A 13,407-nucleotide genomic window follows, 5' to 3' on the forward strand; every position below is an offset into this window, starting at 1 on the left:
TTGCTATCATAAACGTCCTTCTAGATTCACAAAATAGATAGTACATTTTATTGTATGGAATGTGAAAATATTTTCTCTCTGATATCCTAAGGTGGAAAATACAAGAAAAATTGAACAGTAATGGTTTTGCTTGGAATTTTTCATAAGCATTTATTTAACTCGAAATCATGTAATTTGTCTTCCTGGCAAATATGTGACCTCATGCTTTTTATAAATGAGGTAACAAATTCAAATTGTATTGATATTGTCAAGTATATATATCTGTTCAGTACATAAAAAACAAGCTTATTCAACATTAGACCTTCGTGAATTTATGTTGGCCTGTCATCACAATAGGGCCTCATATATTTTTCTCTGAAAAGACAATAAGCACATTAAGAACTTATATTCAAACGTCTGTTCTATGTCCAATGTATTACAATATTTTGTGAAGGATGAATGGGAAGTTTACATAATGAAAAAGTGCTGTAGATATGTAATGGGAATAGATAAATTCAGGTTTGAATCTGGTGACAATTTTCTAATTCAGGAAGATTATGGAAATGGCTCAAACTCAGCATGTTTACAAACTGAACAAATCAATTTAGTAATTGAACAACAGGATACATTTATTCTTTTGTTTAGGGAGTTTGTCATCTGCTGTAATGCAGGGGAAAAAGATTATGTCATGTGAAATTAATTTGGGGTAAAAAATCACACTTGAGACCGACCAGGTGAAAATGTTGTTAATTCTAGCATCTCATGCATTTGACATATAAGTATCTAATTACAAATTAATAAAGAGAAGAATTTTTTTCAGATTCATTTCTGGAAATCATCTCCTCAAAATCAAATACTATAATCTTATCCTTAAGGAAAACCATGGTTACTCATAGACCTGCAGTGTGCACGATTGTTGGGAACATACAGACTCAAAAATCATTTGCACATTTTGGATAACAAAAAAAAGAAGAAGCCTGGTACAGGTCGCTTAAGAAACTTAGAACGATGAAATCTGAGAATCAGTTTTCAAAGTAGCTTAACAGGAATAGTTTTCCCACTCTCATCACAAATTAACCATCTTAAAAATGGATGTGGCACTGTAGATCAAGTGGTAGAACATTAGATTGGTGAAGAAATCAGGGACTCTGCCCAAGCCCAAAGTTGAAGGCCAGCGGCCAACAAGAAGATTAACCAAAGACAGGAACGTAATGACATATTCATCAACAATGCCACATGTTTACTGATTTTTCCGAAATCTCTGATTTTTTTTCCTTCCGCATAAGAGCCATTTAGATTTTATGAACATCCTACACTTACTATCATGTATTTTCTCTCCAAATTTCATACAAAAATGTTTGATGGGGCAGTGATATTTATTTATTTCATTGGTTATTAGAACACATAATGTGACCCCATGGCATTACTAATTCTATTCCCTTATGATAGTATTTCTTACTTATTTAATCATAGTTTTTCTGGCATCTAAAAAATACATCATACTAAAGACCCTGAGAGAATCTGTGACAAAGTAGGAGGCCATGTTACTTGCTGATTTTTCTCAAAGATTTATTAAAACCTAGTGTGTCATTATGTATATTTGAGCTGATTTGTGTATGTGATTAGATATTTCTGTTGCCCATCCATTTGTAGGTGCAAGTTTTGTATCTGTGTGTGTACAAACTGAAAAGGAGTACAGTTTTTCCTACTGTTTCAACACCCATAAGTTGATACAGGACATATTTCTAAAGTTTTTGGAATTTCTCCTGCCTTCTTTTGATTTAATATCAATTATGATAAAATTATTCACAGGTTATCAAAGATTTTTATGTGTCTTCCTTGGTAATACGTATTGAATCCTTTATTGGGCCGTTGGCATTCAAGCCTCTTACCTGGGCTTGATCCCAGTGATATATTCCCCATGTGGTATCCTTCAGGCATAGAATTCTCAGAACCATATTTATTTAAGAAAGCAATGTTAAGGTAGAAATGTTACCCTTAGTCAATGGAAATATTCGATGCTCATTTCAAAGTCCAATATTTCGGTATTCATACTGAGAGGTGACATGCATGTCGTTTTTAAAGGTCAATTATTTTTACAAGCTGCTGAATATATTTACCTGATACCACTTCACAATATGATAGTGATTTCACAATAGCATTTGTTTTGTCCACATATAAAAATCGAAAAGCTGTTTATATGTTTGAGCCACGGATTATTTCGTGTAATGGTACCTGTAGGTATTTGCATGGTATCCCTTCATATTTTACTTGCATACCCTAAAGCATGTAACCTTTGGTAGATTACATCTCATGAAACAATCACTCTTTGTGAATGCATATATTCAAAATTATTGAAATGGAGATCAATTTATCATGTTGATTTACATTCATTGCAATAACATTGTACAGTAAAAACACTATGGATTTTGTTTTCTATACAATCACATGAATTATTTCTTCATTTTTTCCTGGATGCATGATACATCCATGAATATTTAACAAGAGACACATTTCAGAAACTGTGCGAAGACCTGGGTGAGCCTGAATTTGTGGTATTAGAAAAATTTTGATGAACTGGACAATAATCACTCAAGTAATACAATAATTAGCATCACACTTCAAATGTTCAATGAGGCAGCGTGCCCACGTATAATTTGTGAGGTTTGTTTACAATGATCAAATTCTGTAGAAATGGAAGTGGAAACAACCATGAAATTTTTTGAAAATAACTGGGGATGTGCTCTCACTAGTTTTTGAGTATCTCTCCAACTACTAGTGAAGTTATTGTTCATATGGAGAATCCAGGAATATTCAATTATTTTCCATTTATAGTAAAATAATATTTTTTCTTTATTTCTTTGCAGGAGTCATTCTATGAGCCAACCATGAGTTCAAACCATTTCTCATTGAACCATATACATCTTACATTTATTACTATATTCTGATGCTCACTCAACCAAATGAATTAATTTTGATTTCTACTATTTATTCACTCCCTATTGTCCCTTACCTTGAATCCAGAAGTAAACCCTGGTGTTTATGTCCTATTTGGAATTCACCATGTCCCTCTCCCCATAGACATGGTAAGGTTCGAATATAGAAATTTCAATAATCAAATCGAAATCTAATTTTTTTCCCAATGGAGCATAAATCATACTTCATTTTTCACTGTCGTTGTTTGCCTGTGAAAATCATCTTCCATTTCATACATTGTTATAATTTCAGATCCTAATACATAACAAAACTCTAATGACATTAGACCTCTTACAAATTTCTAACACTAATTATATATTCCATACAGAATGGTCACTAAAATTTCATGGGATTTTTCAAACAACATTCTGAATTATATTCCTGACTATACAATCTTCTCGTCCATCTCAATGATTTCCACATGTAAACTCTTCTAAAGAAGGAATCTGGGAGTTCCTCCTAAAAGCTGTGGCAGAAAAAAACAGATTCATGGATGTGTACACAAACTACTATTCAAACCATATTCTTTTGAGGGGCCAAATTGCAACTTGTGAAGATGCCATGATTTTGTGCTTGAAGTGTGACATTTTGAGTGCCAGAGGGTGTGCATATTTTGGCAATTTCCCAATATATTTCCAAAGTGTTCCAAGAAGAGTGGACTGTATCTGTCGAGTGTAATACAATATTATGGAAACATATTTGATGGCTATCTTCATATTCAACTTGTGTGGGATTTGCTCCACATATATAAGGCCCTACATATTTATACTGGACTTGGCAGTGTGGTCCAAAACCTTTCTGATGCAAAATGGAATAGTTTTTGAAACCTACTTTAGGAAAATTTATTAGTAGGACTCCTGTGAAATAAATAGGGTTGAATATTTTGGGTACAGATGCAGAAGTTAAAGTTGTGTGAATGTTGCTCATATTTATCATGGTGTTGAAAAGGGAGCATTTCTGATTATGGCCACAATTTGCAAATAGTGTACAATTTTAAATGTTTCTTGGTTTTCCTTCAGATAATGTGAGCAGAAATGCATTTAAACACTAATTTGTGAAGGATAGTTTGGAACCTGTATACTCATGGAAACCTGGGCCTTTTCTAGTCTGGTAGGGATATGAAGAGGACAGGGTTATGTACACATGTCTGTGTATAGACTGCAACCCAATCTACATACGTATCCATTTTTAAACTTATGACAATTTAATCAATATATGTACCAATACCCTTATTTTTCGTTAAACTTATTGTCAATGTGATGTACAGAGGGATTATAATTATGTAGGTAAGGCAGTGAATCTTTTTCTTGTCATATGATATCCTATTCCTCATTTTTCTTACACCTTATTCAGCTTAAAATCGCTCCTTGATGTAACTGATGTAAAGGTAATTTTCTACATGTGGCCTTGTAAAGAATTATATGGCAGTGGTTCCCCCATTCTCCTCTATGAAAAAATTTTGATTCCCCTTCTTTGCCCTATTCAAATTAAAGTTTCTACAATCCACCGGTTACCAAACTCAAACATAGTGAAAAGGAGAGAGAAATTCTATGAAAACTAAAAGAAATAAAGCAAGAAAAAGAAATTGTGTTTTTTTTTTTTTTCAAAAGCACCATCAAAGATACAACTTATGTTTCTTGGAGTTCATTTTGCTCACCATGAACTTCTTGTTCCTATATATCTAGCCATTAAGCACTTGCATTCCTCTTCCAGGATATAATTGGATATACACCAATTAAGACAAAAAGAGAAAGTAGGGCACCTATATTTTAAAAGTCACTGCTAAAGAAAAAAAATATGACTTCATTGGGTAAGTTTAAATAGAAGCAGGATAGACGCATTGAAAGGAAATAGCAATATTCAATAAATAGTCTTGTAATGTTCGTTAAATGCCTATAACAATGTTAGATTATACACCACCCTGTATCATAACACTTTCCAAAGGAGTCAGACCTCTAGGTTGAAAAAAATACTCAGAATGGAAACAATAGAGAAATACGAGGTCTCTTAGAACAGGTTGAAACTTTCCATTACAGATGCACAAATGCATCAAGCCAAAGAAAGCTTAGACAAAGTCTATAAATTGAACCTGCCAGCTTCTCTATACCAAAGGACATAGCTATGTAGGAAAAAAGGAAGCCAAAAATACTGGGAGAAAATCTTCACTAGCTAACAAAGAGAAAAGTGTCTTAGCGCTGAAATATAATCAACATTCAACAATATTCAGCCCCAAAAGAATCCTGAACAATAAGCCCACTCTATGAAAGAAGTCTATTTAAAGAGAGATTTCAATGATGGATAATTGTGAATGGCCTACAGACATATGAAGAAATGCTCAAAAACTCTGACAATAAAAAAAAAGACGAATCTTTTCAACATTAAAATTCCACCACATTCCATAGATTCTCTTATTTCTAAAAACTTGTATATGCCCATTTTATTCCTAGAATAGGATCACAATAGCCTAATAGTAATATACATAGGATCATAGAATATTAGGTTAAACAAAACAAGGTCTGAAATACAAAAGCAGTTGGTTTCACTTTCTTGAGTTTTTAAAATGTGCTCTGTGAATCTATTTCTCTTTACTTGCCTTTTTCCTTTAGTTTATGTTTTATACAATGTTGCCACTGTATTGGATTTTGGTACATACTGTATTTCATGTAATTTGATGAGAATTAGGCATGTGCAAAAATGACCATACAAGAAGATGTTAAATGAAATGAACCCCTAGATAGGGACACAACTTATTTCTACTTTTTTGCTATTGTTTTTCATAATTCTAAACTCTTCTATGTGATTTGTTTTTCTTCAATGTCCTTCCCCATCTTTTATCCCTGTTTTCATTGTACTTGCTGACAGTGGCATGCCTCTTACATATATTTTTCTTTCTACATTGTGGAGGGAAGGGAAATAAAAAAATGTTGAAACAGAATACTAGTTGATGTATTGTAACAATGAGATGTACAAGACTTTAAATTTCACAATTGTAGGGTGTGGAGGACGAGGGGAGATACGGGAAGTAACAATGCTGCATAAAAAATGTACTCATTACCTTAATCATGTAATTCTAACCCCTCTCTACACAATTTTTAGAATAAAAACTATTTTTAAAAAGAACTGAATTAAACTTATTAGCATAAAGTTTTGAGAAGTATTCCCTTATAATGTTGTCAATCTTGATTTTTTCCGTGGTGATGTTTCCGTTCTCATCTCTGAGTTTATTAATTTGGGTGTGTTCTCTTCTTTTTCTGATAAGGTTTGCTAAGGGTCTGTCAATTTTGTTAAGTTTTTCGAAGAAACAACTCTTTGTATTGTTGATTCTTTCTATAGTTTATTTGGATTCTAATTCATTTAATTCTGATTTAATTTTGATTATTTCTTTCCGTCTACTGGATTGGGGTTAATCTTGTTGCTCTTTTTCAAGGAGGTTTAGATGTATCATTAAATTGTTAGTTTCCGATCTCTCCAATTTGTTGATGTAGGAGCTCAGAGCTATAAACTTGCCTATGAGTACTGCCTTTGCTGTGTCCCAGAGGAGCTGGTAATTTGTGTGTTCATTTTTGTTGAATAGCATGAACATTTGAATTTCCTTTCTAATATCTTCCATGACCCACTCATGATTCAGCAGTGTGTTCTTCAGCCTCCATGTGATACCGTACTTTCTTTGGTGGCTTTTGGTGTTGAGTTCTAATTTTATTCCCTTGTGGTCAGAGAGAATGCAAGGTATAAATTCGATGTTTCTAAATTTAGACAAGTTTGCTTCGTGGCCTAAAATGTGGTCTATTTTAGAAAACATTCCATGTGATGCTGAGAAGAACGTGTATTCTGATGCTGCTAGGTGAAATGTTAGGTAAATGTCTGTTAAGTCTTGTTGATCTATGCAGCTGTTTAGATCTGCGGTTTCTCTGTGGAGTTGTGGCCGAGTTGATCAATGTAGTGGGGAGAGTGGTGTGTTAAAATCCCCAACAATTAATGTCTTTGGATCTATATGGGATTTGAGGGAAAGTAGTGTTTCTTTGATAAATTTGGGTGCTCCATTGTTTGGCGAATAGATATTTAGAATTGTAATATCCTCCTGAAGGAGAGATGCTTTAATTAGTATGTAGCCACATTCTTTATCTCTTCTCATGAATTTTAATTTGAAGTCTATTTTATCTGATATTAGGATTGCAACTCCCACCTGTTTATAAGGGCCGTTTGATTGGTAGATTTTGTTCCAGCCTTTAACATTGAAAATGTGTTTGTTTTTACGGGCAAGATGTGACTCCGGCAGGCAGCAGATAGAAGGGTCTTTTTTTTTAATCCAACTAGACAGTCTATGTCATTTAATTGTAGAGTTCAATCCGTTAACGTTGAGAGATAGGACTGAGAGGTATTTGGGAGTTCCTGCCATGTTATCCACCTTCTTGGGGGCTGCGAAAACTGGGTTCTTCCTAAGGTTCTTGGATTCTCAGTTTGGATGCAGTTTCTTGGCCTTTTTTGTGATCTGGTTGGTTTTCTATGTGTAGGACATCTTTAAGAAACTTTTGTCTTGCTGGTTTGGTGGAGATGTATTGTTTCAATTTTTCTTTGCTATGGAAGGTTTTTATTTGGCCTTCAGTTATGAAGGAGAGATTAGCTGGGTACAGTATTCTTGGTTGATAGTTGTTCATTTTTAGGGCATGGCATACATCATTCCAGGCTCTTCTTGCTTTGATTGTCTCTGCTGAGAAATCTGAGGTAATTCAAATTGGTTTCCCTTTATAGGTGATTAACCTTTTCTCCTTGACAGCTTAAAGAATCTTTTCCTTGGTCTGGGTTGATCCTGTGTGGATTATAATGTGACAGTGGGACGTGCTATTCTGGTCTGGTCTATTTGGGGTTCTAAAAGCTTCTTGTGTCTGAATAGGCCTATCTTTTTGTATGTTTGGGAAGTTCTCTGCGAGGATCCTGTAATACAAATTTCCTAGACCATTAACTTCTCTTTCTAGGTGCTCCTCTACACCCATTATCTTTAGATTGGGCTTTCTGGTGTCTTCCAGGTGTTGGATAGACCTATCATATTTCTTGTATTTGTCTTGAATATTTGTATATTCTTTCTCTATAATATCTAGGCTGTCTTCAATCTCTAAGATTCTATCTTTTGCATGGTCTAACCTGCTGTCAAGACTCTCTACTTTGTTTTTTTTAATCTCTTTTCCTTCTATTTGGTCAGCTTTGATGGTAATTATGTTGAAGATTTTGGATCATATTACTTCCAATTTTTTGAATATTCATATACTTCTTGAATGAATTTCTCTTAGTCTTCTCATGCAAGAACACAGATCGCTGCACAGTGTGATCTGCAAGAGCTTAGGAAATGAGCAAATGAGTACAGAACTCACATAAAATCATAAATACAATACTTCCAAAGATAGTAAAGTTGTATTGCAATTCTTCATTACATACTGATATTTGAAAGTCTGTAATTCCGGATAGTCCATTTTATTTTATCAATGTGATGTATTTCCAAGAGTTTTGTAAACTCTGTGGAGGCTTATGTATTCTCCAGGACACAAAGTGTGAGAAGTTAGATCTACACCATAGAACTTATGCAATGACTAGTGTGAAAATAATATTGCATGACAAATGACAATGGGGACACTTATGTAACACAATACTCATAAAACAATATGATGGATATGATCTGTAGAACACTGGGGTTAATGGATAATCGCCAAAAGAGAGAAAAATGAGGAAGAGGGTAACGACTTCAACAAGCATTGAACTCATTGCTTGTATAACTATACCCCTATGTAGGTCACTATGACAATACAATTTAAATAAGAAAGAAAATATTAGACGTAAATGATAGCATTGATGGGAACACAAGTGTATATCTTCAACTCTTTTTCAAACATAATAATGAAAATATTAATTCTTTGAATTCTAATTTTGCAATTAGCTTCTTTTTGCATATACAAGACAAACACAACAGAAAACAATTTTAGGCTCATTAGACAATTATTATTTTAGAATTCTTGTATCTATAACAATCCTATGAATATCCTTGTTAATTATTTCCGCAATAAAGAAGGCATAGAAAGGTCTTTTGCACAGATCATATATTAATATGGTTTTGTTAACAGTGAATAGTATTCTTCCATTTATTTACTCTTTTTAGTACCAAACAAATCATTAAAATGTTAATATTCAACACAAATTTAATGTGGAAATTTATTCTCCTGTCAAGGATGCACACTGATACTGTAATGATAACATTCAACACATTTTTTAGACATGAATACACTACTGCTACAGCTTTGATATAATCATTCTATCACAGGTGACCACTGAGTAAGTGGGTGAAAATTGTATGATACTTTTAGATTGCAGTAGTTAGATTACACAGTGATATTGTAATGATAACCTTCAACACATTTTTTAGACATGAATACACTACTGGTAGAGCTTTGATATAATCATTCTATCACAGGTGACCACTGAGTAAGTGGGTGAAAATTGTATGATACTTTTAGATTGCAGTAGTTACTCATAGCAAAATAAAACCTACAGATAGGGAGAACACATGTCAAATTTTTAAATACGTGATTTGTTAAAAACTCTATTGAACCTAGTTATACATATAATTATACTATAGGGTGAAATTCATAAATTTTAGAAAATATTCTACACCTCAATACAACTGTGGTCAAGTGGCACTTCCACCTACCCACACCACACAAAACAACGGTATACTAAGCAAAATTCCTCAGAAGTTCTTTGCCCACTATGAATCCCAATTTTAACACTATCTGTAATTACTTCTTTTTATTTTCTTACCACTTGAACGAATTACTGCTTACATTGAAATTGGTAAGCTACACCTACTTTTGGATGCACATTGAACTATAATGAAAGTGGGGTTTTTGTTTATTTTTTTTCTGTATGCCTTAGGGCACATTCGTTTCGAAACCAGAATTTAATCTTCTCCTGTCATAACATTTGTTTTTTTTCTTTGTTTCAAATCAGAATGCATTTGACAACAACTTTTGAAGGGATTAAGTCATGGTGAATAACATTGTGAAGTTAACATTATACTTGAGGTCAATAGGCTTTCATTTTTCTGCATGTATCAAATTCTATCTTTGGTAATAGAAAAGAAGATCATCAATGTGTTAGTGTTTGGTCGAAAATATTTCATAATTATTACAGTTTAATGTCAAACAGTATATTCTTTGTATCAACTTTTTATGTCCTGCTCATATTTTAAGTATCGATCAGGGAACACTAATTTCCTTGGAAAACTTAAAAAGAACAAAATCTCAAAATGCAATAATAGTCACATGTGGTAAAGCTGCCTCTATTTCATTCAGATCAACAGGGCATTTGAATACCATAATCATTTTTTTTCTGTTGTTATTTTTTATCTCTGTTTTTAAATCATTTTATTCAGAAATGACGTAAAGAGAAAATGCAAGGAAGACTAAAGAACGTTTTTGTCCAAAGATGATTAAGTTCCAGAAGGGTCTTTTTTGTGAAACTCTTAATAAAATTATTGATGACTAAAGAAACTAAACAAGAAAAAATAATACCTAAAGATTGATTTATTGTGGGTTTATAGAACATAGAATGTGTAGAGATGTCTAGGCAAAACCATTTACAAAGAATCAGCAGTTGTTGTGAAGATGAAAAGTGTGAAACATCCATTCACATTATTCCTCTACTGAATATTCACACATTTCTCTTATACCGAATCGAAGTCTACCAATGCATACTAAAAGGAAATGGGACTTTGTCGTCCGAGTTCAGGACGGAAGTCAACATTTCCATTCCCATATGCAGAAATGTGGCTGAGTTCTGTCAGTTCCTAAAACGGAAGTGAGGTTTATGAGCTACATCACAATAACGGTGACCCCACCTAGAGAACTCATTATACAGAAGTAGCTGTTGCTGTGGAAAACCAACTAGTGGGACATCCTCCATCGTGGGGAGCAGGAGATCCGGACTTCTTTGGTGAATCCAGTTAACTGAAGGACACAGGTAACAGTCCCATGCCTTCTCTTCTTTCTTTTAAGTCGTAGACATGTAAGTCATCTCTTTGGCTCGTGTATGTGATTAGAACTTTTCTCACTTTCTATCCCTGACATCCCAAATGTAGTTCTAATAATTTTCTCCAACTATGCCGGCTTGTTCCATGGGAAAAGAATGAAAATTCTTTATTTTCTTAGACTTCAGAAAATAGCTATTTCCATTCTGGAGAACTCGAAATTTATTTTTATTCCCCTCACATTTATGTGCATCAAAGCAATCATATGTTTAATGTCTTTTGCCTCCAGTTCCCGGCCACTAGACACTGCACAACTGAAATTCACTACCCATTGAACCAAAGCCCAATGTGAAACATTGACTAAGGAGTCTCAATGATTCCTTTGCTTTGCAATACCTATCTGCTATAAGAAGCAGTTACTTGAATAATATTCCATATTGATCTAATAATCTTTATAGGATATCAGTATATCTGTGAGAATAGCAAATCCTCATTCACATAATTGCATATGTTCAATAGGTATTAGATATATATACATTGGAATTTGGATATTGTTAACTCAGACATCCGTAATTAAGAAAACATTTTCCAAATTCACTTAAAAGTTGTCATGATGCATCATCCTCTAATTTCATAAGGTAGAAAGGCCTGAAAAATACAAAATATTTTGAGATCAAATTATACATTTCCATAGCGTGTTATAATCTGTGAAGTAGACAGGGAATATCCATGCATTTCAATTCAAGTGTGTCCAACAACAAAACGTATTAGAGATCAATAGGTTTTACCCAGTTTTTCTTTTTTTCATATCGCGGAGGAACCATATTTATGATGTGGTTTTGATGTATTTAGTCATGTTTCCTATCAGGATTTTTTTTTATCCGCAGGACTTGCTAATATTTATCTGCCTGTCACAATGGAAAAAGGTAAAAATGTTTACACATTTGTTTGTGGAAATTATCTTAAATGGTCTTGTTCTCACTATTTTTTGGAATAACAGAAATTATATTGATGAGAGCTGAGAGAATGGGATAATGAGATTTCTCCTGATTGAATCTGAAACTTTAGACATTTTGATAATTATTACTGTGACTTTTGATGTTCTAGATTGAAAAGTGAAAACGAATGTAAATGATGGGCATATTGGAGATTGAAATGTAAGAAAGCAAATAAATAAGGGGAGCTCAGTGGATGTATGCTCTCAGAAGATAAAACAAGCTAACAGTTCCACTTGACCTCATTGAATAATTTTTAACTAGAATAAATATTTTTCATAATGCTAAAAATTAACAAGTCCCTATTTGAAACAGAATACATAAGAAATTAAATTCCAGAGTAATACTCTTTGTCAAATTTTGAATCTATATTCTCCAAATACAGATTCTTATGTTAAGCTAGACTTCATAAGGTAAATAATATTGAAGACTTGGCATGTTCCCAATGCATTGATTTTCCCGAGGTATTTTTCTCTTTCAGAGGAATGTGTGGATCCTGAGAGGTTATTGCAGTGTCCCTATGTTAAAAATCACAAAATCAGATCATGCAGATTCCCATACCATCTTGTGAAATGTACAAAGATCATGTTTCATTAAAACATCTTGATATTATGTAATTCCTTTGGTTCATAGATCAATTTGCATATTGTTTTTAAGATAAATTGTGGGAAATGTACGTGAAAGATATGAAAGATTGTGGGCACAAATGTAATAGACTTTTGTATTTCTTTTGAAATCTCTTCAGCATGTAATGGAAAGTAAGACAATCGAAGCCCAACTCGGTTATTTCTGGAGATGTATATCTCAATCTCTATTCAAAACAGAACAAAGGGAAGATTTGTCCAATTATGTTAAACTGTGTGTGCCATATTTCACAAAACGTAGAGATGGTTTCCTTTTCCTCCCCAGTGCCTAATGGCCGAAATGTAAATTAATTTTATTATTAAACATTATTTTGTTAAAACAGCCACTGTATTATCATATGTCCTAGAATTCAGTTTGGATAATTTAGTTATGATGCCATGGTTATAAACTCTTAACATGGGAGATGCAATGTGTCACTTTTCTTTATTTAGGGTATTGATTAAAGACTTGCTTTTTGTTTCATTTAAATTTCACCAAATTTGAAGGTGTACAGAACTGTGGGTAGAACATTATGTTTTTCTTCTTGTAACACTGCTATACTAAGTTCCAGATCAAATGGGGCAATGTCATTCTTTCTGATGGAGGCATAGAATTCCACTGAGAATAAATCCATTTTCTTGGTACATTATTTTACGGAGGGGCATCTGGTTTGCTTCCATATCTTAGCTAGGATAAAAAATGCTGCAATAAATCTAGCTGTGCTGGTAGCTGTAGTATGGTCTTGTTTGTTATCATTTGGGTAAATGCCCCAATGTTGGATTGCTGGGTCATAGGAGAGCTGTATGTGGAGTCTTTTCATGA

The sequence above is a fragment of the Dipodomys merriami genome, unplaced genomic scaffold (genome assembly GCF_024711535.1).
Source record: "Dipodomys merriami isolate MVZ:Mamm:240054 unplaced genomic scaffold, mDipMer1.0.p SCAF_18, whole genome shotgun sequence".
NCBI lineage: Eukaryota > Metazoa > Chordata > Mammalia > Rodentia > Heteromyidae > Dipodomys > Dipodomys merriami.